This window comes from Arachis ipaensis, chromosome B10 (genome assembly GCF_059453495.1).
Source record: "Arachis ipaensis isolate K30076 ecotype BB chromosome B10, ASM5945349v1, whole genome shotgun sequence".
Lineage (NCBI taxonomy): Eukaryota > Viridiplantae > Streptophyta > Magnoliopsida > Fabales > Fabaceae > Arachis > Arachis ipaensis.
This window is the reverse complement of record NC_142435.1, coordinates 104,382,749-104,390,482: the sequence shown is the minus strand read 5'-3', so window position 1 is coordinate 104,390,482 and position 7,734 is coordinate 104,382,749. Positions and strand designations below refer to the sequence as shown.

The 7,734-nt window shown below is 37.1% G+C and overlaps 1 non-coding gene across 1 annotated transcript; it reads right to left on the bottom strand.

Moving 5' to 3' along the window:
- Positions 1-5,778: 5,778 nt before the first annotated feature.
- Positions 5,779-5,886, bottom strand: LOC148581164 (small nucleolar RNA R71). Its single transcript, XR_015896088.1, has one exon. It is a non-coding gene; the product is annotated as a small nucleolar RNA R71 (small nucleolar RNA).
- Positions 5,887-7,734: the final 1,848 nt, after the last annotated feature.

The window sequence follows — 7,734 nt, the reverse complement described above, 5'->3', positions numbered from 1 at the left end:
AAATAACCTCTAAGAGGAGTTAATACAGCATATACATAAGCAATGAAGATAATAAGTATCTACATAAATATATATATATATATATATCCAAAATAAAGCCTCAAAAGACAAGGATCTTCGCTATCAGAAGCTTCTAGCATGACTCAGTGAGGTGACTCACGTCTTGCATCTGAAAACCACATAATATGTATGGGGTGAGAACCAGGGGTTCTCATCATGGTAATGGTGCCGCATACATAAGATATAAGGTTCCAAAAAGCCAGAGGCAATCCTAGAACTCCGACACTCAGATTATAAAACTTAAAGCTTTAAAACGGAAACCATAAACGAGAGTGGTTCTCTAAGGTCCTTAAACTTAACAAAACTTTGACTACTTAAACCCTTAACTATTCCTCTTCCTCCACAATCCTCCAAAATACCAGCAGAACTTCACAAGTAAACAAGCAAACAATGGCAAGCACAATTAGAATACAAATAATGCAGATAGTACGTATAACAATTAAGCATATTGAATTCACATAAGCAATGCCAATTAAAGCACAGGCAAGCAATTTAATCATATGCATATGATTAATGTCTATCTTACTGGCTATGAGCTCATGTGTCGGTTAAATGCCAGAGCCCGACACACCCGGTAGCTAACCCAAATACTGTCTCTCGACTGCGCAACTCCAGGAGGCATAAAATCAGAGAATTAGTGCCCTACCACCTTCTCCTAATGAGGTCGTGCCATACCGGTCGAGGGATTAGTGCCCTACCACCTTGTAGACAGAGAGATAAAGAATGTGAGGGAATACATCGGGGGATTAGTGCGCTACCACCTTCCTCACATTCCAAAAAACCCAATCATAAGGAATGCAGGAGAAAGAATCGAGGGATTTGCGCCCTACCGCCTTCCCCACATCCAACACATCCATACCATCATCATGTCCATTCATTCTCAAATTCGTCATTATTACTTCTTTACATTCGTGCATAATCATTGCATAATTATTCATTATAGCCATGGCATCACATATACTTCACTTATTTACACTTTTCATACATAATTCATCATTTTCAACCTTACTTCAACCCTAAGTTACCACATTTTCCTAGCTTCATCTCATTACTAGGCATACCACTAAGATCAAGGGGATAAAAGAGTAAAAATAGAGGTTTAGAGGTTCAAAATTAGGTTTTAAAACATAAAAATCCACTTTGCTGATGATGCACCACTATTTCATGGTACATTTTGTACCCAATTGAGTGGATTTTATCTACTGAACTCACATTTATTCATATAATTCGCATGTTTTGCATTTTCCTTCCAAATTCTGTGCTATGATTGAAAACATACTTCTTTGGCCTTAAATTACTAATTTTAATCCTCTCTTATTACCTTCGATGTTGTGATATGTGTGTTAAGTGATTTCAGGCTTTATTGGGCAGGAATGGCTTAGAGGATGGAAAAGAAGCATGCAAAAGTGGAAGGAATACAAGAAACTAAAGGAATTGCTAAGCTATCCAGCCTGACCTCTTCGTACTAAATCGACCATAATTTGAGCTTCAGAGGTCCAAATGAGGCCGTTCTAGTTGCATTGGAAAGCTAACATCCGGGGCTTCAAAATGATATATAATTTTTCATAGTTGCCATGCTGTTAGCCAACGCGAATGCGTGGATCACATGTACGCGTGACCTGGCAAAAATTCAATCCACGCGTATGCGTGGATGACGCGTACGCGTGACAGAGCCACGTGCTGGACGTATCAGAAATTGATGGGGGCAATTTCTAGGCTGTTTTTGAACCAGTTTTTGGCCCAGAAAACACAGATTAGAGGCTACAGAGTGGGGGAATCAAATCATTCAGCCATTCATCAATTATTCACAATTAGGCTTTTAGATGCAGTTTCTAGAGAGAGGCTCTCTCCTCTCTCTAGGTTTTAGGATTTTAGGATTAGCTTTTCTTAATTTTAGATTCTACTCTGCTTTAATTTAGTTTTCCTTATACTTTTATTTGTTCTAGTACTCTGGTTTATCTATTTTTCTTGTTGATTCTCTTCTTTTCCAATTTGGTTTATGAACCTTCCAATGTTAAACGCCAGAAACACGTCACGAACCAGAGTTGAACGCCAAAAACACGTTACAACTTGGCGTTCAACTCCAAAAGAAGCCTCTGCACGTGGAAAGCTAAAGCTCAGCCCAAGCACACACCAAGTGGGCCCCGGAAGTGGATTTATGCATCAATTACTTACTTTTGTAAACCCTAGTAGCTAGTTTAGTATAAATAGGACTTTTTACTATTGTATTAGACATCTTATGATCTTTGGAAGATCCGGGATTGTATTTTTGATCCTGTGATCACGTTTTGGGGGCTGGCCTCTCGGCCATGCCTGAACCTTTCACTTATGTATTTTCAATGGTAGAGTTTCTACACTCCATAGATTAAGGTGTGGAGCTCTGCTGTTCCTCATGAATTAATGCAAAGTACTACTGTTTTCTATTCAATTCAACTTGTTCCGCTTCTAAGATATCCATTCGCACCCAAGAATATGATGAATGTGATGATTATGTGACGCTCATCATCATTCTCACTTATGAACGCGTGCCTGACAAACACTTCCGTTCTACATGCAAACAAGCTAGAATGAGTATCTCTTAGATATCTAATACAGAGGACCGAGTCCGAGTTATTAGTATCTTCGTGGTATAAGTTAGAACCCATGGATGGCCATTCCTGAGATCCGGAAAGTCTAAACCTTGTCTGTGGTATTCCGAGTAGGATCTGGGAAGGGATGGCTGTGACAAACTTCAAACTCGCGAGTGCTGGGCATAGTGACAGACGCAAAAGGAGGGTGAATCCTATTCCAGTATGATCGAGAACCCCAGATGATTAGCCATGACGTGACAGAGCATTTGGACCTTTTTCACAAGAGGATGGGATGTAGCCGTTGACAACGGTGATGCCCTTACAGAAAGCTTGCCATGGAAAGGAGTAGGAAGGATTGGATGAAGACAGCAGGAAAGCAGAGGTTCAGAGGAACGAAAGCATCTCTATACGCTTGTCTGAAATTCTCACCAATGAATTACATAAGTGTTTCTATCTTTATTTTCTATTTATTTATCATTTATTTTCGAAAACTCCATAACCATTTGATATCCGCCTGACTGAGATTTACAAGGTGACCATAGCTTGCTTCATACCAACAATCTCCGTGGGATCGATCCTTACTCACGTAAGGTTTATTACTTGGACGACCCAGTGCACTTGCTGGTTAGTTGTGCGAAGTTGTGAAGTTATGTTTGGACCATGGTACTGTGCACCAGTTTTTGGCGCCATTGCCAGGGAAAGAACGAACAAATAATTTTACAACCTAATTTGAGTAACAATTTCGCATGTATCAAGTTTTTGGCGCCGTTGCCGGGGATTGTTCGAGTTTGGACAACTGACGGTTCATCTTGTTGCTCAGATTAGGTAATTTTCTTTTTGCTTTATTTTCAAAAATTTTTCAAAAAAAAAATCTTTCAAAAATTTCTCATCTGTTTTCGAAAATTATTCTAAAATTTTTTAAGAATGAATTCTAGTGTTTCATGAAGCATGTTGAAGCCTGACTGGCTGTAAAGCCATGTCTAAATTCATTTGGACTGGGGCTTCCAACCCAACATTATCAAGAGCAAGCTAGTTGTTGCTAATCCACCTGCTGCTGTTCCTGATCCACTTGATTTACATGCTAAAGCTTGACTGGCTATTAAGCCATGTCTAACCCTCAGATTGGAGCTTTAGACTAAGAGTGCAAGATTCCTGGAATTCATATTAAAAATTTTGGAATCCTTATTTTTTTTTTCACATTAATTTTCGAAAAATCCAAAAAAAAAATCATAAAATCATAAAAATCAAAAAAATATTTTGTGTTTCTTGTTTAAGTCTTGAGTCAATTTCAAGTTTGGTGTCAATTGCATTTTTTCTAAAAATTCTTTGCATTTTTCGAAAATTCATGCATTCATAGTGTTCTTCATGATCTTCAAGTTGTTCTTGGCCAGTCTTCTTGTTTGATCTTCATATTTTATTGTTTTGTGTCTTTTCTTGTTTTTCATATGCATTCTTGCATTCATAGTGTCTATACATGAAAATTTTTAAGTTTGGTGTCTTGCATGTTTTCTTTGCATATAAAAAATTTTCAAAAATATGTTCTTGATGTTCATCATGATCTTCAAAGTGTTCTTGGTGTTCATCTTGACATTCATAGCATTCTTGCATGCATTCATTGTTTTGATCCATAACTTTCATGCATCGAGTCTTTTTCATATTTTTCTCTCTCATCATTAAAAATTCAAAAATAAAAAAAAATATCTTTCCTTTTTTCACTCATAAAATTCGAAAATTTGAGTTGACTTTTTCAAAACTTTTTAAAATTTAGTTGTTTCTTATAAGTCAAATCAAATTTTCAATTTAAAAATCTTATCTTTTTCAAAAATCATATCTTTTTCATTTTCTCATTTATTTTCGAAAATTTTAAAAATATTTTTAAAAAATCTTTTTCTTAATCTTATCTCATAATTTTCGAAAATATCATCAACAATTAATGTTTTGATCCAAAAATTTCAAGTTTGTTACTTGCTTGTTAAGAAAGATTCAAACTTAAAGTTTTAGAATCATATCTTGTGATTTCTTGTGAACCAAGTCATTAATTGTGATTTGAAAAATCAAATCTTTTTCAAAACTAATTCTAATCATATCTTTTTATCATATCTTTTTTTTAATCTTATCTTTTTCAAAAATTTGATTTTCAAATATCTTTTCTAACTTCTTATCTTCTTATCTTTTCAAAATTGATTTTCAAATTTTTTTAACTAACTAATTGACTTTTTGTTTGTTTCTTATCTTTTTCAAAACTACCTAACTAACTCTCTCTCTCTAATTTTCGAAAATATCTTCCCTCTTTTTTAAAAATTCTTTTTAATTAACTAATTGTTTCAATTTTTAATTTTAATTTGATTTCATTCCTAATTTTCGAAAATCACTAACCATTTTTCAAAAAATAATTTTCGAAAATTCTCTTTCTCTCTCATCTCTTTCTATTTATTTATTCATCTACTAACACTTCATCTCACCCAAATTCGAACCCCCTCTTCCATCTATGTTCGAATTTTCTCTTCTTCCCTTCTTTACATTACATTCTTTTCTTCTTCTACTCACACAGGGGAACCTCTATACCTGGATAAAAAGGATCCCTATTATTATTTTTCTGTTCCCTCCTTTTCATATGAGCAGGAGCAAGGACAAGAATATTCTTGTTGAAGCAGACCCTGAACCTGAAAGGACTCTGAAGAGGAAACTAAGAGAAGCTAAAACACAACAATCCAGAGATAACCTTTCAGAAATTTTCGAACAAGAAAAGGATATGGAAGCCGAAAATAATAATAATGTAAGGAGGATGCCTGGTGACTTTACTGCACCTAATTCCAATTTACATGGAAGAAGCATCTCCATCCCTACCATTGGAGCAAACAACTTTGAGCTGAAATCTCAATTAGTTTCTCTGATGCAGCAGAACTGCAAGTTTCATGGACTTCCATCTAAAGATCCTTTTCAATTCTTAACTGAATTCTTGCAGATCTGTGATACTGTTAAGACTAATGGAGTAGATCCTGAAGTCTACAGGCTCATGCTTTTCCCTTTTGCTGTAAGAGACAGAGCTAGAGTGTGGTTGGACTCTCAACCCAAAGATAGCCTGAACTCCTGGGATAAGCTGGTCACGACTTTCTTAGCCAAGTTCTTTCCTCCTCAAAAGCTGAGTAAGCTTAGAGTGGATGTTCAAACCTTCAGACAGAAGGAAGGTGAATCCCTCTACGAAGCTTAGGAGAGATACAAGGAACTGACCAAAAAGTGTCCTTCTGACATGCTTTCAGAATGGACCATCCTGGATATATTCTATGATGGTCTGTCTGAATTAGCTAAGATGTCATTGGATACTTCTGTAGGTGGATCCATTCACCTAAAGAAAACGCCTACAGAAGCTCAAGAACTCATTGACATGTTTGCTAATAACCAGTTCATGTACACTTTTGAGAGGAATCCTGTGAATAATGAGACGCCTCAGAAGAAGGGAGTTCTTGAAATTGATACTCTGAATGCCATATTGGCCCAGAATAAAATATTAACTCAGCAAGTCAATATGATTTCTCAGAGTCTGAATGGAATGTAAGCTGCATCCAACAGTACTCAAGAGGCATCTTCTGAAGAAGAAGCTTATGATCCTGAGAACCCTGCAATAGCAGAGGTGAATTACATGGGTGAACCATATGGAAACACCTATAATCCCTCATGGAGAAATCACCCAAATCTCTCATGGAAGGATCAACAAAAGCCTCAACAAGGCTTTAATAATAGTGGAAGAAATAGGTTTAACAATAGTAAACCTTTTCCATCTTCCACTAAGCAACAGACAGAGAACTCTGAACAAAATACCTCTAATTTAGCAAACTTAGTCTCTGATCTATCTAAGGCCACTGTGAGTTTCATGAATGAAACAAGGTCCTCCATTAGAAATTTGGAAGCACAAGTGGGCCAGCTGAGTAAGAGGATCACTGAAAACCCTCCTAGTGCTCTCCCAAGCAATACAGAAAAAAATCCAAAAGGAGAGTGCAAGGCCATTAACATAGTCAACATGGCCGACCCTAGAGAGGAAGGGGAGAACGTGAATCCCAAGGAGGAAGACCTCTTGGGACGTACAATGATCAATAAGGAAATTCCCTCTGAGGAACCAAAGGAATCTGAGACTCATCTAGAGACCATAGAGATTCCATTGAACCTCCTTATGCCATTCATGAGCTCTGAAGAGTATTCTTCTTCTGAAGAGAATGAAGATGTTACTGAAGAGCAAGTTGCCAAGTTCCTTGGTGCAATCATGAAGCTGAATGCCAATTTATTTGGTGATGAGACTTGGGGAGATGAACCTCCCCTGTTCACCAATGAACTAAATGCATTGGATCAACTGAGATTGCCTCAGAAGAAACAGGATCCTGGAAAGTTCCTAATACCTTGTACCATAGGTACCATGACCTTTGAAAAGGCTCTATGTGACCTTGGGTCAGGAATAAACCTCATGCCACTCTCTGTAATGGAGAAACTGGGAATCTTTGAGGTACAAGCTGCTAAAATCTCATTAGAGATGGCAGACAATTCCAGAAAATAGGCTTATGGACAAGTAGAGGACATATTAGTAAAGGTTGAAGGCCTTTACATCCCTGCTGATTTCATAATCCTAGACACTGGGAAGGATGAGGATGAATCCATCATCCTTGGAAGACCCTTCCTAGCCACAACAAGAGCTGTGATTGATGTTAACAGAGGTGAACTATTCCTTTAGTTGAATGAGGACTCCCTTGAGTTTAAAACTCAAGGACAACCTTCTGTAAACATGAAAAAGAGGCACAGCAAGCTTCTCTCAGTACAGAGTCAACCAGAGCCCCCATAGTCAAACTCTAACTTTGATGTTGGGAGGCCTCAGCTAAACTCTAAGTTTGGTGTTGAACTCCCATATCCAAACTCTAAGTTTGGTGTTGGGAAGTCTCAACAATGCTCTGAACATCTGTGAGGCTCCATGAGAGCCCACTGTCAAGCTATTGACATTAAAGAAGCGCTTGTTGGGAGGCAACCCAATTTTTATTTAATTATATTTTTTAGTTATATGTCTTCATAGGTTCATGATCATGTGGAGTCACAAAAACAACTGAAAAAATTGAAGAAAAAT